At 38.9% G+C, this 19,433-nt stretch overlaps 1 pseudogene; it reads right to left on the reverse strand.

The window, feature by feature from the left end:
- Positions 1–7,788: 7,788 nt before the first annotated feature.
- LOC131831226 (olfactory receptor 14C36-like) lies at positions 7,789–8,739 on the reverse strand (annotated as a pseudogene).
- Positions 8,740–19,433: the final 10,694 nt, after the last annotated feature.

Raw genomic sequence — 19,433 nt, forward strand, 5'->3', positions numbered from 1 at the left:
CTAAGAGCATCCGGTTTATGCGCACCAATTTCATGGGAGGATGAAGTTCGCCCGTGGGTCTCAGGCTCTGAGAATGGGGCGCAGGTCCGAGAGCACCAGGTTGGTCCTTCATGCACCTCTGTGGGGGGAGATTTTGGTGCAGGCTCTGAAAAAATGGCGCGTATCAAAGGGCACCAGCCAGGCCTTTATTCCTCTCTCAGGGGATTATCTCAGGCTCTGCAGCAGGGCTCTCATGTTCTGCAGCCTGGCGTGGCTCCCATCCCCTCACAGGAAATGGACCCCATGCAATCTCGGGCACGCTGGTGGCTTAGGGACCAAGAGCTGGTTTCTCCACCACAATCTCTCTGCCTCAGCACCAGGGGAGGCTGTCCTGGTACCGGGGACTTAAGCCCCTATCCCTCGCCATCCCGATTCCCACAATTTCCCCCACCACGATCCTTTGCTCTTTTGGAGTGCTTTCAACCAGTCTCTAAGTTAATGCTGGTCCCCAGATGCAGGGCACTCTTGCTTGTATTGGGGTATTACTTTCAAACTGGTCCCCTCTGGTGGCTCCCTCTTCCTTTTATTTATCATCTGATATCAGTCTGCCATTCTCATTCCTCTTTACCTGCTCACTGGCATCTTCTCTCCCTGTAGAGATTCAGACATGTATAATTCTGATCTCAGGCTGATTTCATGGGTGATTGGAGTTCTTTGGTATGTAATTGATCAGGGAGCATTAGTCTGGCTGAAGACAGAGCAAAAGCTGGCGCCTTGCACCCTCCTCTCCATCCGTTCCCCCTCAGTCATATGTGTAGCTTCCCTCAGGCAGCTCTGACTGCCATGAGCAATAAGCAAATAGTTAACTTGCAGAGCTCACAATCCTGCTAGACAGGAGTCTCCCTTGGCTTACAAATGTCCTAAATCTCACTAACAAAGACGATTGATAGAAGGATTTGTGACATCCCACCAAAAAGTCTCCCAACTATCTTAATGTTAATAGTTGGTCTAAAGACAACATTGATCAAGACATAAGGGCAAGGCCTCCGGTAGGCCTCGGATATCCTGGCACCTTGTAGGCCCTCTTTAGCATATTAAAACTCCATTGAAAGCTTCCTTCCCCTCATCATCCCCCAACCACATGGTACATAATCTGCCATCCCTCTCAACCAGGGGCAGCAGCTCTTCCTGCCCACGGGTCCTGTCCCCATGATTTAATAAACCACCATTTTGCACCAAAGATGTCTCACAAATTCTTTCTTGGTCATCAGCTCCGAACCTCAGCCCACTGAACCTCACCTAGGTTCTGGAACTTTATCATAATCAGCTCACTTTGGGGTACTAGTTGAAAAGGCGCCTCTTCCTACTTCCCAGCCATCTTGTCCCCTAATTGTAGGGGATCTTAACACACTAGTCTCAGCTATAGAGTGATCATCTAAGCAGATATCAGCAAAGAAACATGAGCTTTGAATGACACATTAGACTGGATGGACCTCATAGATATATACAGAACATGCTACTCTAAAACGACAGAATACACTTATTGAGCATGCATGGGACTTTCTCCAGAATAGACCACCCACTAGGGCACAAATCAGGGCTCAACCAATACCAATTATTCCCTGCATATTCTAAGACAACAATGCTTTGAAAATGGAACACAACCACATGAAAAAAGTTTGGAAGGAATTCAAACACTTGGAAACCAAAGAACATCCTTCTCAAGACGGGCTGGATAAACCAAGAAATCAAAGGAGAACTTAAAAAATACATGGAAACCAATGATAATGAAGACGCATTGGTCTAAAACCTATGGGATACAGCAAAGGCAGTCTTAAGCCCCAAGTCCTAAGGAGGAAATATATAGGCATCCAAGTCTCACAATAAATAAATAAATAAATAAATAAATAGAATAAAAATCTCATGTATACCAACTGTCTTTACACCTGAAAGATCTGAAGGATCTGGAAAATCAACAACAAATTAAGCCCACTCCACACAAATTAAGGAAAATAATCAACATTGCAGCAGAGATCAATGTGTTAAAAACCATATATGATAGAACACATCAACGAAACCAGAAGCTGCTTTTTTGAAGGAATTATGGAGGGCACATATTGCATGGAGCACTGGATATGGTGTGTAAGCAATGAACTCTGGAACACTGAAAAGAAATTATTAAAAAATTTAAAAAAAATTAAAAAAGAATCAAGAAGATCAATAAAGCATTGTCCAGAGTAATCGAAAAGAAAAGAGAGAGGTCCCAAATTAATAAAATTATGAATGAAAGGGGAGAGATCATGACTAACACTAAGGAAATAGAAACAATCATCAGAAATTATTATCAGCAGCTATATGCCAACATGTTAAACAACTAGAAGAAATCGATATATTCCAAGAAACGTATAAACTTCCAAAATTGAAGCAGGAAGAAATTGACAAACCTGAAAAGACCAATATCTGGTAATGAGATTGAAGCAGTGATCAAAAACCCCCCACAAGCTGTGCCTGGGTGGCTGAGTGGGTTAAATTCTCTGCCTTCAATTTAGGTCATGACCTCAGGATCCTGGGATTGAGCTCTGCATCAGGCTCTTGCCTCAGCAGGGAACCTACCTCCCTTCCTCTCTCTCTGCCTTCCTCTCTCTCTGCCTTCCTCTCTGCCTACTTGTGGTCTCTGTCTGTCAAACAGATAAATAAAATCTTTGAAAAAAATTTTAAAAAAAGAATAAATAAATAAAAGGAAAACCTCCCAAAAAACAAGAGCCTAGGACCTAATATATTCCATGGGGATTCTACCATTCAGAGAACAAATACTACCTATTATCTTGAATCTGTTTTAAAAAATAGAAATTGAAGAAAAACTTCCAGACATTTTCTATAATGCCAGCCTTTATCCCCAAACCAGGCAAATGCCACATCAAAAAGAATTTCAGACCAATATTCCTGATGAATATGGATGCAAATAATCTCAAAAGAATCCTAGCTAATAGGATCCCACAGTACATTAAAAAGATTAGCTACCATGATCTGCTGGGATTTATCCCTGGGTTGCAAAGGTGGTTCAACACTCGCAAATCAATGTGATAGAACAAATCAATAAAAGAAGAGAGAAGAAAGACTTGGTCCTCTCAATGAGGAAAAAGCCTTTGTCAAAATACAGCAATAGTTCATGAATAAAAATCTTCCAAGAATAGGGAGAGAGGGAACATTACACAACTTCATAAAATCTGTCAATGAAAACACACAGCAAATATAATTCTCAGTTAGGAAAAACTGACAGCATTCCCATTGAAATCAGGAACATGACAAAGGTACCCCCTCTTACCACTGTTGTTCAACACAGTAATAGAAATACTAGCAAAAGCAATCAGACAAAAAAAATAAATAAAAGGTTTTCAAATTGGCAATGAAGAAGTCAAACTCTCTCTCCTCACAGATGACATGATACTTTATATGGAAATCCCAAAGGACTCTACATCAAAACTCCTACATCTCCTACGGGAATGCAGTAATGTGGCAGGATACAAAATGCACAGAAATCGGTAACTTACTTATACAATAACACAGAAAATAAAGATAACTTTGAGAATTGATTTCATTTATTATAGTACCAAGATCTATAAGGTAACGTGGAATAAACTTAAGCAAAGAGGTAAAGATCTGTATACAAAGAACTACAGAACACTCATAAAAGAATTTGAAGAAGACACAAAAAGATGGAAAAGCTTTCCATGCTAATGGATCAGAAGAATAAACCTTGTTAAAATGTCTATACTGCCCAAAACAATCTATAATTTCAATGTCATCCCAATCAGAATTCCACTGGCATTTTTCAAAGTGTTGGAACATACAATCTCAAACCAGAGGAGACCCTGAATAGTGAATAAAATGTTGAAAATGAAAAACCAAGCTGGTGTCATCACGTTACCCACTTTCAAGCTTTACTACAAAGCTGTGATCACAAAGACAGCATGGCACGGGCATAAAAACAGACACATAGACCAGTGGAACAGATTAGAGAGCCCAGATATGGACCTCAACTCAGTGGTCAAATAATCTTTGACAAAGCAGAAAAAATATACAGTGGGGAAAAAGACAGTCTCTTCAATTAGTGGTGCTGGGAAAATTGAACAGCTATATGTAGAAGAATGAAACTCTTCTCTTCTCTTAAACCATACACAAAGATAATCTTGAAATGGATGAAATACCTCAATGTCAGGCTGGAGTCTATCAAAATCCTAGTGGAGAACATAGGCAGTAACTTCTTTTACATTGACCACAGCAACTTCTTTCAATACATGTCTTCAAAGGCAAGGAAACAAAAGCAAAAATGAACTTTGGGGACTTCATCAAGATCGAAGCTTCTGCACATGAAAAGCAACAGCCAAGAAAACAAAGAGGCAACCCACGGAATGGGAGAAGATATTCACAAATAACACTACAGACAAAAGGCTGATATCCAAGATCTATAAAGAACTCTTCATAATCAATACCCCTAAAACAGATAATTATGTCAAAAAATGGGCAGAAGACAAACCAAAGAAGACGAACAAATGGCTATAAGACATAAAAAAAAGGTTCAACATCACTAGGCGTTATGGAAATTCAAATCAAAATCAAATTGAGATCCCACATTACATAAGTTAGAATGGCCAGAATTAACAGGACAGGAAACAACTGTTGGTGGAAATGCAAGTTGGTGCAGCCACTTGGAAAACAGTGTGGAGATTTCTCAAAAAAATTATAAAAGGAGCTACCCTATGACCCTGCAATTGCACTACTGGGTATTTACTAGAGGATACAGATGTAGTGAAATGAAAGGCCATTGTACCCCAAATGTTCAGAGCAGTAATGGCCACAATGGCCAAATCACGGAAAGAGCTTAGATGCACTTCTGAGACAAATGGATTTAAAAAACGTAGTCCATATATACAATGGAATGTTACACAGACATCAGAAAGAATTAATACCCAGCTTTTGTATGAACATGGTCATGAGTAGAGGAGATTATGCTAAGTGAAATAAGTCAAGCAGAGAACGTCAATTATCATATCGTTTCACTTACTTGTGGGACATAAGGAATAACCTGAAGGACATTATGAGAAGGAAATAAAAAGTGAATTAGGGTAAGTCTTAGGGGGAGAAGAACCATGAGACATGGAGGACTCTGAGAAACAAACTGAGGGTTTTGTAGGGGAGGCAGTGAGTGATGGATGAGTCTGGTGTTGGGTATCAGGGAGGGGCAGCTTTTGCACGGAACACTGGTGTGGAGAATAAAAAATGAATCTTGGAACACTGAAAAAATTAAATTAAAATTAAAGGAAAGAAAACTGAAGAAATGATTTAAAAACATACATTGGAAAAGAAAAACAAATTGGGAAATATAAAGTATTTATACTTTATATAAAATATAAAATATAAAAAATATTTGAAATGTGAGCAGCGTTTAAAAAAATAGAAAGAAAAAAAAGAATAAGAAAAGACACTGAAAAGAAAGTAAAATTATAGCCTGAAGTATAAACAAGTCATGAGTAACACCTGCAGCTTATTTTAATATTTTTCCCCTGGTGCTGGAGTTTTATAGATCTTTGGGAAATAAGCTTATCATTCAGTTGTGCTTCCAGTCAGGTGTCCTTGATTGGTAGAGTTGTCCAATTCCCTCGACAGGGGAATGGGCTTAATATGAGCTGGTTGGCTGCTCAGCTATTTTTCCCCAGAGTATTTCTGATTCTCTTTAGAGGGTCAGAGGAAACATGGCAGTGAAGAAACTTCTGGCCCAGAGAATGAACATCACAGTCCCTTCTCTCCTTTGCAACAAATCTTCTGGGTCATTCTGTGTCCACTGGGGGTGTCATGGTGAGCTGCAAGCATCTCTGAGATTTGTGGGTTTGCAATTGATAGGGGCCATGGACTCACATGTGCATCCGTTATTTGCATCTCCTAGGTTACAATGAGGGGGGAACCCCAGCATCTCTTCATGGGCTACACTGCTCAAGAGCTGTCCCTGTAATGGGCACAAATATCCCCTAGGATTTAGACAGCTCACGACTCCTAGTCCTTTACAGAGTGGTCAGGCAGAGGGCAGTCTCCCTACCGGCTCAGCTCATAGTTTATGGTGTTTGGAACTGAAAATCACCTCTAGGGTCACTGACCATAACCAGTTTTCCTGCTCCACTATTTGGGCAATCTATCAGATTGGGCTCCCTCATTTTCCTGAATCTCCAGGAATCCTGGAATATCTCTCATTTTCCTGAATCTCCTAGAGATTACAAAGATCCCCCTACAGCTCTGGCTACTTGTCCCCTATACCATTTTAAAAAGGGGGTGCCTCTAACTCAAATAGATTTCTAAGGGTCTCTCTCTATTTTTATTTTTTTGCTCCTATGTTATATCAATTTCTCTTTTTAAATTGTTTTTAATTATTAAATTTATTTCCAATGTACAACAACTCATTGTTAATGCACCACATGCAGTGCTCCATGCAATAAGTGCCCTCCATAATACCCAACACCAGGCTCACCGAACCTCCAACCAGCCGCCCCTTCAAAACCCTCAGATTGCTTTCCAGAATCCATAGTCTCTCAAGGTTCATCTTCCCTCCGTTTCCCCCCAAATCCTTTCTCATCTCCATCTCCCCATGTCCTTCGTGTTATTTGTTATGCTCCACAAATAAGTTAAACCATATGATAATTGATTCTCTCTGCTTGACTTACTTCATTCAGCATAATCTCTTCCAGTCCCATCTCATGTTGATACAAATGTTGGGTATTCATCATTTCTGAAGGAGGCATAATACTCCATAGTGTCTATGGACCACATCTTCCCTATCCATTTGTCCTTTGAAGTACATCTTGGTTCTTTCCACAATTTGGTGACTGTTACAATTGCTGCTATGAACATTGGGGTATATGTGGCCCTTGTTTTCACTACATCTGTATCTTTGGAGTAAATACCCAGTAGTGCAATTTCAGGGTAATAGGGAAGCTCTATTTTTAATTAGCAAAAATGTTTAAAGTATAAGCATGTAAATGTATTCCCAAGCCACTTGAAAATATTTTCAGCAAAATTTTGGTCTGATGACAAGTATAATGCATCTATATTTCCCTTGCCAAATGAACAACTTGTGTAAATATTTCTGATCCTCTCATACATGAATCCATAACCCCACCAAATTCACTTCTTTTTTGTTGTTGTTGTTGCACTGCGTCCATATATCATGATATTCAGAAGAAACTATATTTTTCATATTTACTTTTGAATGATTGTGACAATTTCTTCTATACTACTGTTTAATACTAGGTTATTAAATATTTAAATTATGAATAAATACAAAACATAAGCTTACTATAAAATACCTCTAAGGATACATTTTTGTCTTTTTAGACTTAACGTTTTAGTGAGTGTTCTTTTTTTTTAGATTTTATTTATTTATTTGATACACAAAGATCACAAGTAAGCAGAGAAGCAGGCAGAGATAGAGGAGGAAGCTGGATCCCTGCTGAGCGGAGAGCCCAACATGGTGCATGATCCCAGGACCCTGGGATCATTACCTGAGCCAAAGGCAGAGGCTTTAACCCACTCAGCCACCCAGGTGTCCTTTAGTGAGTGTTCTTAAGTGGCCAAAGCATGAAAAGGGATTTCTTATTGGTAATATTAGATCCTTTTCCCAGTGACATACTCAGATAATTCAACAGTTCAGAAGGGAAATTATATTGATAAATGATATATTTTAATGGCATTATTTATTATTTTCAGTTATATTGATAGAATTCCAATCAATTTCTCAATTTATTGCTGAAAACATGACTTTTAAAGTAGAATGAGCCTCAGCAATTTCCAATACATTTCCTGAATAAACATTCTCCTCATTTTATTAATGGCATATTTCCTTTGTTCATTTCTAAGACTGTAGATAATAGGGTTGAAGAGTGAAGGGTTATGGAATAGAAGACAGAAAGGACCATGTCCTGGATAGTGGACTATCAGATGGCCTCAGGTATACATAAAATTCTGACACCACAAGGAAGTAAGGGACAGAAGTAGAAAAAGTATTTTTTTTTCTGTCTGCTCCACTTGGAAATGTGAGAATGGTAGAAAATAAGATCTGATGATGAAAATGAAACAGTGACCACCAATCCCCAGATCAGAGGCAATGATCACTATCTTATTACTAAAGGTATCCAAGCAGGAGAACTTTATCAGTGAGGTGATATTACAAAACATAACAAAACAAAACAAAAAACTGATGGATGACATTAGGCAGACAGAAGGGCAGCAGGAATGTGTTGCCAGTGTGCACATCCTCACATATGAGACCACTGAGTATGGAAGCCAGAGTCATTTGGATGCAGATTTGAGGGTTCATGATCATAGGGTAGTGAAGTGGTTTGCAGATTGCCACATGGCAGTCATGGACCATGATAATCAGAAACAGAAGCTCCACATATACAAAGAAAACCACTAGGAAGTCCTGAGCTACACACCCAACCTTTGAAATGGTGCTGCTGTCAAGCAGGGAAATGATGCATGAGTTAGGAACTGTTACAGAAATGTAACATCCAAGATGGACAGATTCCTGAAGAAAAAATACATGGGTGTGTGAAGACTCCTGTCAAGGTTGGTGACAGTAACAGTGATAATGTTTCCCATCAGAGTGACTACATACATCAGAGAGAAGGTTATGGCATGCAAAATCTATAATTCCCACACATCAGAAAACCCCATGAGGTGAAATCCCATCATGATGGTGGAATTTAACATTTGTGAGTAATGCACATTTTACCTGGAAAGTAGGAAGTGAAATCCAGAGCTCATGAAGAATCAAATTATGAAAATATCATTCTTAAATAGTTTAGTCTTGACCCTTACCTAATTCTAATCTATATTGAAACCCCTAATTTTTTAAAAATGTTTTTTTAATTTTTTTATAAACATATAATGTATTATTAGCCCCACGAGTGCTGGTCTGTGAATCGCCAAGTTTACACATTTCACAGCACTCACCATTGCACATACCCTCCCCAATGTCCATAACCCCAGAAGCCCCTAATATTTTTGAAAGAAAATTAAGTGGTCCTCCTTTAGTATATGGGGTATTATTATTTTTTCTTTATAGTATTTTATTTCAACAATAGTAATGAAGTGACAATTACAACTTACAATAAACATATACAACTTCAATCCATATTTCTATACACTTCCATTGGAGGATGTACTTTTCTCATGATCAGTTATGTAAAAATATAGACAGAGATTATATAAATAAAGTTGCATTTGAATGAAATTTTGGAGATAATGTTGTTGAACACTGGATAATTAGAATAAAACATTTTTGTTGTTTTTAGTCTTACATTTTTATTTGGGGGTATGGACAATATGGGGTAAAATGATTTTTTTCTGGAACTAAGGTTCTATGCAAAATAGTGAAAAATTATCTTCTGTTCCCATGACAAAATATTGATATCATTTGTAACCTTACCTACTCTAATATCTCAAATGGAGTATAAACCCATAAGCTGATACATTTACCTACACTGACTTTATTCCTAATTTTTGGTTACATTTTTATACTTCAAAATTTTTTTTCTGGTTCATTTAACTCTATTCTTAAAGAAAAACTGAAAGGGCCAAGTATTATTATTTCCTGAGTGCCTCTTGAACTTACCCCTAATGCTCTTTCTTTATCATTTTCAATTTTCCAACTTTTCAAAACTTCTTTGATTCTACTAGCTGAAAACAAAGCAACAAAATTATAGCACAATATCTTCCAATAGTAATTTAGCCTTTTTTTCTGTTAAATTACAGACTGTTTTTCTCACTTTAATCTTCAGCTAGTTCAACAACTTTTTTTAGAATTTCTTCCTGTGATTCTGCATAACTTAACAAGTTGTTGATCATTGCCACCACATCTTTATTGTTTAAGTCATTACCTCCTCTGGTTTATTCACTAGTGGTTGAATTCACCAACTTTCATCTTAACTTACCTGTGTTACATGTATTTTCCTGGATCTCATCTATTATTCTTTTACAACTTTTTTTTTTCTCATTTCCAATAATAATAGTAACAACAACATCAACAATAATTAGACCATGAAAAACTACCTTGCTTATGGTTTATTTGAAAATAATTTCTTCTAAATTCTGTTCAAAATCTTCTAGTCCAGATTCTTTCACATTTATCTGTTACCTATAACACAATTTTGTTAGTATTCTTTGTCATAAACTTATTAAATATCTTGCGTGTGAAGTTTTTAGACAACCTGTCCAATCTCATGACTTGTTTTTTACATCAGTTTTTCAAGACATGTTTCACAAACTGTTTCACACTGAAAAGAAATCAAGCAGATGTCCTTCCTATTTTGTTGTTATTGTTATTGATAAATTCCTCAAGGATTGAACTGTATACAACTTTGTGTTCTTCAAGGGACAGGTGAAGTGGTTTTTGTTTTGCTTTGTTTTGTTTTACAAATATCTGATATTAAATGTAGGATTTAAATATTTAATAAGCTCCCACATTATTAATGCATTCTTATCATTCTTTATGTATATGGCTTCTGATGAAAAGGAGAAAAACCGTACCATTATTACCAAGATACTGCCTCTACATGTTTAACAACTAAACCAAAACAACTTATATTCACAGTAGTTTTGAAGTTGTTCAAAGAGAGAAACAATAACTTATAATGTTTACCAGTATGTCTTTAATTTCCAGTTATCTATATGAAAATATTGGTTTTCATCAATGTATGATATGACCATTTCGAAGTTGAAGCTCAGTCTATATATTTTTTATTATTATTCTTTATTATGTCATGCTAGTCACCATACAGTAGTACATAATTTGTTTTTCAGATAGTGTTCTGAGATTCATTGTTTACGTAGAACACCCAATGCTCTATGCAATTCATTCCCTCCTTAATACCCATTACCATGTCTCTATATCTTCATCAAACCAGGATGATTGTACTTTATCTGATAGCATCTGGTCAAAACTAGTTATGACAATATGTTTCAAGACAATACGTCTAAGAAATGTGCCCAAGAAATCACAAATGCACCTTAAATATCCCTTGATACAGTTTTCAGAAATACTATGATTATTATTTCAGTTCCATTATTTTCAAGGCATATACTACTATTCAATATTTCCTAAGTAAAATTTATAGATTAGTTTTACATATCGCAAAAATAGTATTACATTCCTATTTTAGAGACAGGAAAATCTTGCCCAAGTTTAATAGCTCCTGTTTCATCACAAAAAAAAAAAAACAAAAAAAAAACTGTTTCTTGCATGGTTCTCAAACACAAACACATTAAGCAGGTGGGAATTGTCTAGTTCAGTGCCTCTATAGGTTTCCAAAGAATGTCTGTACACTTTTTTGATAATGCAATAATTATAATTTCCCTACTTTAAGTTTATTATATTATTACCTTAGGCATATATAGCCTATATCCAAAATTCTCTTATGGAAGAGGCACCAGGACCTTGACTCTAGAATCAATAGACAGTAGGATTGGGAAATGTCACCACCACTTACCAGGCTTTTGAAGTTGGAAATACACTTCACACAAGATGAAATTCCATTATCTGTAAAAAATGGGATAATAATGTGAGCTGTCATAATCAATTTTTTAAATAATATCTGTCTTTATTCCTTGAATTGATGATTCAATAATATGTTTGTTTATTTCTTGAATAATGGTTCAACAAACATGTATATGTATGTATGAATATATATAAAAATACACATATATATGTCAAGAGTTTGTGAATAATAAGTGTGAATAAATATGTCAAGAGTTTGTGAATAAATAAATAAATAAAGCAAAATAATTCCCTACACCCATAAAATCTTCATTCTCTTAGAAGCTAAGAGAGAACAGTTAAAATTTGATGGAAAATCAAATATTTCAGTCAGTTTAATAAATTTCAGTCAAAATTTATGGGGTCATATGTAAGGAAGTATGTGACTGAGGGAAGTGATCTGGGACTGGTCAGGTAAATTAAATTGTTCAGAAGCCAGAAAATAGCTAGGGAAACAGAGACACATATTTTTACTTTTCCCCACCAGACTTATGTTTTCCCATTTTTTTGTGCATAGAAAGACCCTGTATATATGTCTTGAAGAGATTTTAAAATAAGATTAACACTTGATTTTCCAGACTAGATAATACTTCACACATTTTCTAAATTGATGTTTTTCTACACATTGGTTTGAGTGAGAGACTTTAAATTCTAATCTCACAAAATAGTTAAAAACACTTTTATACATAATACCCTGATACTGAGTAAAGAACTAAGATCAGGGCGCCTGGGTGGTGCAGTGGGTTAAGCCTCTGCCTTTGGCTCAGGTCATTATCTCAGGGTCCTGGGATCCAGCCCTGCCTTGGGCTCTCTGCTCAGCAGGGATCCTGCTTCTCTCCCCTCCCGTTGCCTGCCTCTCTGACTACTCCTGACCTCTATATGTCAAATAAATAAATGAATAAAATCTTAAAAAAAAAAAAAAGAACAAAGATCATGGCAACAATTTCTTAATGATTGATTTTTGACTAAATTTTCATTCTTTTACAGATTTTCTCATTGTTAGTAAAATTCTGAATTGGTTTATCTGAAATATTTGTATATAATTGTTTTCAGAAGTTACAAAAGAAATTCCTTTTGTCATAAAATTAGCATACCTTACACTGTTGACATTCTGAGAGGTTTGTGAGTTTTCCCTGGAATATTTCCTAAAAAGCCACAATTGTATTGATGAGGGAGCATGAGGCTGGCTGAAGACAAAGCAAAAGCCAGTGCCTTGCACCCCCCTCTCCACCCACTCCCCCTCAGTCATATGTGTAGCATTCCTCAGGCAGCCCTGACTGCCATGAACAATAAGCAAATAGTTAACCTGCAGAGCTCACAATCCTGCTAGAGAGGAGTCTCCCTTGGTTTACAAATATCCTAAATCTCACTATCAAAGACAATTGATAGCAGGATTGTGATATTCCCACCAAAAACTCTCCCAACTATCTTAATGTTAATGGCTTGTCTAAAGACATCATTGATTAAGCCACAAGTAGGTAGGCCTCTGACATCCTGGCACCTTGTAGGCCCTCTTTAGCATATAAAAATTCCCTTGAAACCTTCCTTCCCTTCATCATCCCCCAACCACAGGGTACATAACCTGCCACCCCTCACAACCCAGGGCAGCAGCTCTTCCTGCCCATGGGTCCTGTCCCTGTGTTTTAATAAACTACCATTTTGCACCAAAGATGTCTCAATAATTCTTTCTTGGTCAGCGGCCCCAGACCTCAGCCCACCGAACCTCACCTAGGTTCTAGAACTTCATCAGTATCATTAAATAACATAATCATTTTCATTGTCCTGTTAATAGACTTCAACACTTAGGGAACTTAAGCTTTTCTTTCATTTGCATAGGAGTTAAAAAATTTACTATAACTTTTCCTAATAGAAAGATTAGGTGTGAACTGGCCACATCTGTGTTTATGAAACTTTTCATTAGAAAAGAAAACCTGGACTATAAGGAATTCAACTCATTTTGTTAACATATACTTTGAGAACTTGCAAACATTTCTTTCTATTTTAGTAAATCTTTAAAAATTATAACTTTATTTTATTTTTTTTCTAAGATTTTATTTTATTTTATTTTATTTGTCAGAGAGATATACAGGAGAGAAGGAACAAATGCAGGGAAAGTAGAAGAAGGAGAAAAGGCTTCCTGCAGAGCAGGGAGCCCAAGGCAGGGCTTGATCCCAGAACCTGCTCATCTCATGACCTGAGCAGAAGGCAGGCACTTTTTTTCTAACTTAAGTGTATTTTTTCAGTGTTCCAAGATTCATTATTTATGCGTCACACCCAGTGTTCCATGTAAATATGTGCCCTTCTTAATACCCACCACCAGATTCACCCATTCCTCCACCCTCTCCCTTCCAAAACCCTCAGTTTGTTTCTAGAATCCAGTCTCTCATGATTTGTCTTCCCCTCTTATTTCCCCAACTCACTTTTCCTTTCCTTTTCCAATGTAGAAAGCAGACACTTAATAACTGAGCCACTATACCAACAATTCCCTTACAATAAATTTAAACAATCTTTGTTTTATTTTTTCTTCCAAGACTATACCTTTTTAATTAGTCAAAATCTGGATATTGAAAGCATTTTTATATTCACAAGTAAAACACATAAAAGCTTTTCTCAGTTAAATAGTCATTCACCATTAGTAAACAACTTCTTTTTTCATAGCTCACTTAAAAGAATTATGTGATCAGTTATTTTTAACTTAGATCACTCAACCTATAAAGGTAAATACTGGGCATACTTCTCTTTTATAATTAGATATTTTTAGGACTTCTAAAAATGGACATCAGGTTTCAAAAGTAAAAACACCAGAAATCTTCATAAATGAATTAAAATTAGCAAAAAGCTCCAGACTGCCTCAAGTTGAAGTCATTAAATACTTGAAAAACCAATCAATTTCTTACTTATAAAATAAATTTTCTTAATTAATTATTTATTTATTTGGAAGAAAGAGCACAAGTAGGCAGAGTGGCAAGCAGAGAGAGAGAGGGAGAAACATGTTCTTTCTGCTGATCAGGGAGCCTGATGCAAGCCTCAATCCCAGAGCCCTGGGATCATGACCTGAGCCAAAGGTAGATGCTTAAATGACTGAGAAATCCAGGCACCCCCAACATCTTCTTTTAACTTGGATTTCTATGTGGTAAAGTAACATACCTACAAGAGCAGACAATTTTGGATTAAAAAAAATGGTTTATTGTATTTTATACATTCAAAGCAATGCTTATCAAAACACTACCAGCATTTTTCTCAGAGCTGGAACAAGCAATCTCAAAATTTGTAGGAACCATAAAAACCCCAGAGAGTCAAAATAATGTTGAAAAGAAAACCAAAGCAGGAGGTTTCACAATTCTGGACTTCAAGCTGTATAACAAAGCTATAATCATTAAGACAGTGTGATACTGACATATATAGGTAAGGACCTTTTTTATTTTTTTAATATTTTAGCCAGAGGCCTCCGTTGAGGTTAAACAATAACCTTGTTGTTTAACAATAACCTTGTTGTTTAACCCTTCAACTGTCCCCACTCCCCTTCCCCCAGGGTACTTACTTAAAAACAATTCCCAGAAACCAGCCTCAGGTAACAAAGCTCAAATACAAGGGTTAGTCGGGCCAGGTGGAGACATCCAATCAGTGGAGGAATGCACACTGTCTCCCCAGTTACCAAGGAGTATGGACCCCGCCCTTTGGCAGACTTTTAGGCGCCAATCCTAATCAAGGTGATAGGTTGGTTCAAATGTCTACTAGGGTAAGTTGTAATTGCATGACTGTGCAGCTTTCTCTGCGTGTTACAGTTTCATTGGCCACCTGTGCATGGCATGGCCTTTGCCCTTCAAAGCTTGTCTGTAAAACAGAGAAGGGTCGCCCTCTCTGTAAGTGGTGTGGCCCTGGCTGGTCACTTTGATTCTTGATGCTTGGCATGAAATAAAGCTTTGCTTGATCTTCACTTTGTATCAGTCTTACTCCTTTCATCACGGATCCATTATTGGGGCATATCCTAGGGGGGGTTGTCCAGGATTAAATGATAAGAACTGAGACAGCATCAGAATTTCTGGGAAAATCCTCTAGAGGTAAGAGGTAAGATCTGGGGATCCCATCTGTAGGGGGCCAGGAAACCCCCGCCAGCAGCAGGCTCTTGGTGAGGGCTGCTGGGTCTGATTCTGTTCTGTGGCTCTTCCTGGCGAGCATCTGTAGCTTGTCCTGGCGAGCATCTGTAGCTTGTCCTGGCAAGCGTCTGTAGGGAGCCGGGAAAACCCCGCCAGCCAGTGGCAGGATCTGGGTGAGGGCCGCTGGGTCTGGTTCTGTCTGTCTGGTTGCAGAGCTCCGGGTATAGCCCACCGGGGAGAATCTGGATGCAGCCATGCTCCCCAGGGCTGGAGAGGATGTGGGGATGCCCCTTCCCTCCACTGGTAGATTTCCACGGGTTTTGAGTCCCCCTTGACAGTCGAGGTGTTCAAATCCCCCTAGGCGGTCATGGTCAGGGGATTCTAGTTCTCTTAGGTGGTCATTTCTGGTTCTGAACCATTGGGTTTGAGGTTGTCTTTGTTTTGTCTTTTTGTTGTCTGTTCTGTTGTGCATTCTTTTTTTTGAGAATGGAGAAAATTCCCACCAACAGCAGGTTCTGAGTAAGAACTGCTGGGCCTGTGGTTGTCTTTGTCTTGTCTTTTTGTTGTATTCTGTGCTGTTTGTTGTGTGTGAAGGAATGGGGCAAGCAGAGAGTTAGGGGACTCATACTTTCTTCTCTCCATTCCTCCTAATAGATGTGGGGCTTTTCCCTCACTCATTTCGTGTGTTAAGGGCTATAACTGGAGCCAGCTGGGGTTAGTCTAACTCGAGACAGAGACTTTAAGGAATATTCCCAAGCAGCTGCCAAAACAAACTTTGTTTCATTCCTTGCCTTCCCTGGCTGGACATGGACTGCCTAGCCCCTCCCCCTTGCTGGCATGGAAACCATGATATATGCTCCTCTCTTGGAGCTGATGAGCCTTAGAACTGGGAACACTTTCTCTGCATGCTGGTGGCACTTTATTCTGTTCTTCACTGTTGGAAAACAAAAAGAGCACCCTCTGGACCTAACACCCCCACTCCGGATCTTCCACCCCAGGTCTCAGATAAACATTTGAAACGGAGTGGGCCCAGGTGGAACATAAATTAGTATTTGAACTAAGTTAAATTTGTTGGGTTAATTAGGATAAATATGTCTTTTGAGTTAACAGTAGTAAATGTGAAACTTCAGAATTTTTACTTCAGGTCAAATACGCTCGTGTTATTTGTTAAAACTTGTGTTAAATCTATTAACAAAGAGATGACTAAACTGATGGTTAACTGCCTCAAATTTTTAATGGGTAATTGTTAAAGTAGCTTTCAAAGTCTTTGGTAACCTGAAACTTTAACCAAATGGGGTAAAATGCTAGACGCTAGTTGCTGGAACTAGGTTTGTGCTTTTGAAATCTGTTGGTAAACATGTTTTGTGCTTAATTAATTGTTAAATTTGCCATCTAAAAAGTTCTGTTGAAACAGTCCACGATTGGTTTATATTTAGTCTTCAGTAGAAGATAAGGTATTTCTAAGAGTACAAAATTCTGCTAAATGTAACTAAGACTGATAGAAATGAGGGAAGCAACTCTGTTTGTAAAAAAGTAGGAGATATGTAAAAGGAGAGAAAAAGACCTGATGTGTGAACCTGTTAGAAAAATAAAGAGAGAAAAACAGCCCCGAGGCCACTGTCATAGCTACATCCATTCATAAAAAATGGAAGGGGGAGTCTGATCGCCTCCCATTAGCCAGGGATACCCAGAGAGGGGTGTCCAACCTGTTCAAATGAAGAGTGACTGTGTGAATCTGTCTGTATGGCTCCACCGCCTCAGCTACGGAGTCTGAGTGAGCTGCACCTGAGTCTCGAGGGGCATCATATGGCATAACGGTCATCTACTCCACAGAGTAGCCTGGTCCAGGACTTATACGGACAGACCTTAGCTAAGACACTCCTAAGTTCCTGCGAGGGACGTGAGCAGGACAGCATCTGAAAGGTCTCCCTTCCCTTGTTTGTGATGTCATTCACGATGGGAGGGAAACCCAGAAAACTCTCAAGACTGCATCCTTAAGAAAAAAAAAAAAAAAAAGGAAAGACACATATAGAAAAGCTGGTTTTCTCTCTGTTTAAAAGGAAACAAGCTCAAATACAAGAGTTAGTCAGGCCAGGTGGAGACATCCGATCAGTGGGGGGGATGCATACTGTCTCCCTAGTTACCAAGGAATATGGGCCCCGCCTTTTGGGAGCCTTTTAGGTGCCAATCCTAACCAAGGTGGTAGGCTGGTTCAAATGTCTACTAGGGTAAATTGTAATTCACTTGGTCACCTAGCATTCCTGTGCAGCTTTCTCTGTGTGTTACAGTTTCATTGGCCACCTGTGCGTGGCATGGCCTTTGCCCTTAAAAGCTAGTCTGTAAAACAGAGAAGGGTCGCCCTCTCTGTAAGAGGCATGGACCTGGCCAGTCAGTTTGATTCTTGATGCTTGGCGTGAAATAAAGCTTTGCTTGACCTTCACTTTGTATCAGTCTCACTCCTTTAATCACGGACCCATTATTGGTGCATGTCAATACACACACACACACACTCACACACACACACACACACACAACAGACATATACGTGTGTGTATGCGTGTGTGTGTGTATACACACACAACCAGTAAAGATTATTCATTGGAACAAAGAGTCTCTTTAATAAATGATGTTCGGGAAAATGGACAGCAATATGCAGCAGAGTGAAACTGGACCACTTCGTTATACCATACACAAAAATAAATTTACAATGGATGAAAGACCTAAATGTGGGACAGTAATCCATCAAAATTCCAGAGGAGAACATAGGCAGCAACCTATTTGACCTTGGCTGCAGCAACATTTTGCTAGATATGTCTCCAGAGGCAAGGGAAACAGAAGCAATAATGAACTATTGGGACTTCATCAAGGTGAAAACCTTCTGCACAGTAAAAGAAAGAGTGAAAAAAACTAGAAATCAACCTACAGAGTGGGAGAATATATTTTCAAGTCATATATACGATAAAGGACTAATATCCAAAATTTATATATAGCTTATCAAACTCACTCCAAAACAAAAGAAAATAAATTAAGTCAAAAAAATGGGCTCAAGAAGAGGAGTCAAGATGGCGGAGAAGTAGCAAGCTGAGACTGCTTCAGCTAGCCGGAGATCAGCTAGATAGCTTATCTAAAGATTGCAAACACCTGAAAATCCATCGGCAGATCGAAGAGAAGAAGAACAGCAATTCTGGAAACAGAAAAACAACCACTTTCTGAAAGGTAGGACCGGCGGAGAAGTGAATCCAAAGCGACGGGAAGATAGACCCCGGGGGGAGGGGCCGGCTCCCGGCAAGCGGCGGAGCAACCGCGCACAAAATCAGGACTTTTAAAAGTCTGTTCCGCTGAGGGACATCGCTCCAGAGGCTAAACCGGGGCGTAGCCCACGCGGGGTCAGCGTGGCCTCAGGTCCCGCAGGGTCACAGAAGGATCGGGGGTGTCTGAGTGTCGCAGAGCTTGTGGGTATTGGAACGGGAAAGCCGGCTACAGAGACAGAGCCGACAGTAAGCTCGCAGCTCCGTGTTACCTTGAACCGGTCGCAGGCTTGGTGAGCTCGGAGCGCGGCCGGAGGTCAGGCAGACGGGAGTAACTGGGCGCTGTTCTTTGAGGCCGCACTGAGGAGTGGGGCCCTGGGCTCTCGGCTCCTCCGGGCCGGAGACCAGGAGGCCGCCATTTGTATTCCCGTCCTCTGGAACTCTACGGAAAGCGCTCAGGGAACAAAAGCTCCTGAAAGCAAACCCGAGCGGATTACTCACCCCGGCCCCGGGTAAGGGCGGTGT

Source organism: Mustela lutreola, chromosome 5, assembly GCF_030435805.1.
Source record: "Mustela lutreola isolate mMusLut2 chromosome 5, mMusLut2.pri, whole genome shotgun sequence".
In the NCBI taxonomy this organism is placed as follows: domain Eukaryota; kingdom Metazoa; phylum Chordata; class Mammalia; order Carnivora; family Mustelidae; genus Mustela; species Mustela lutreola.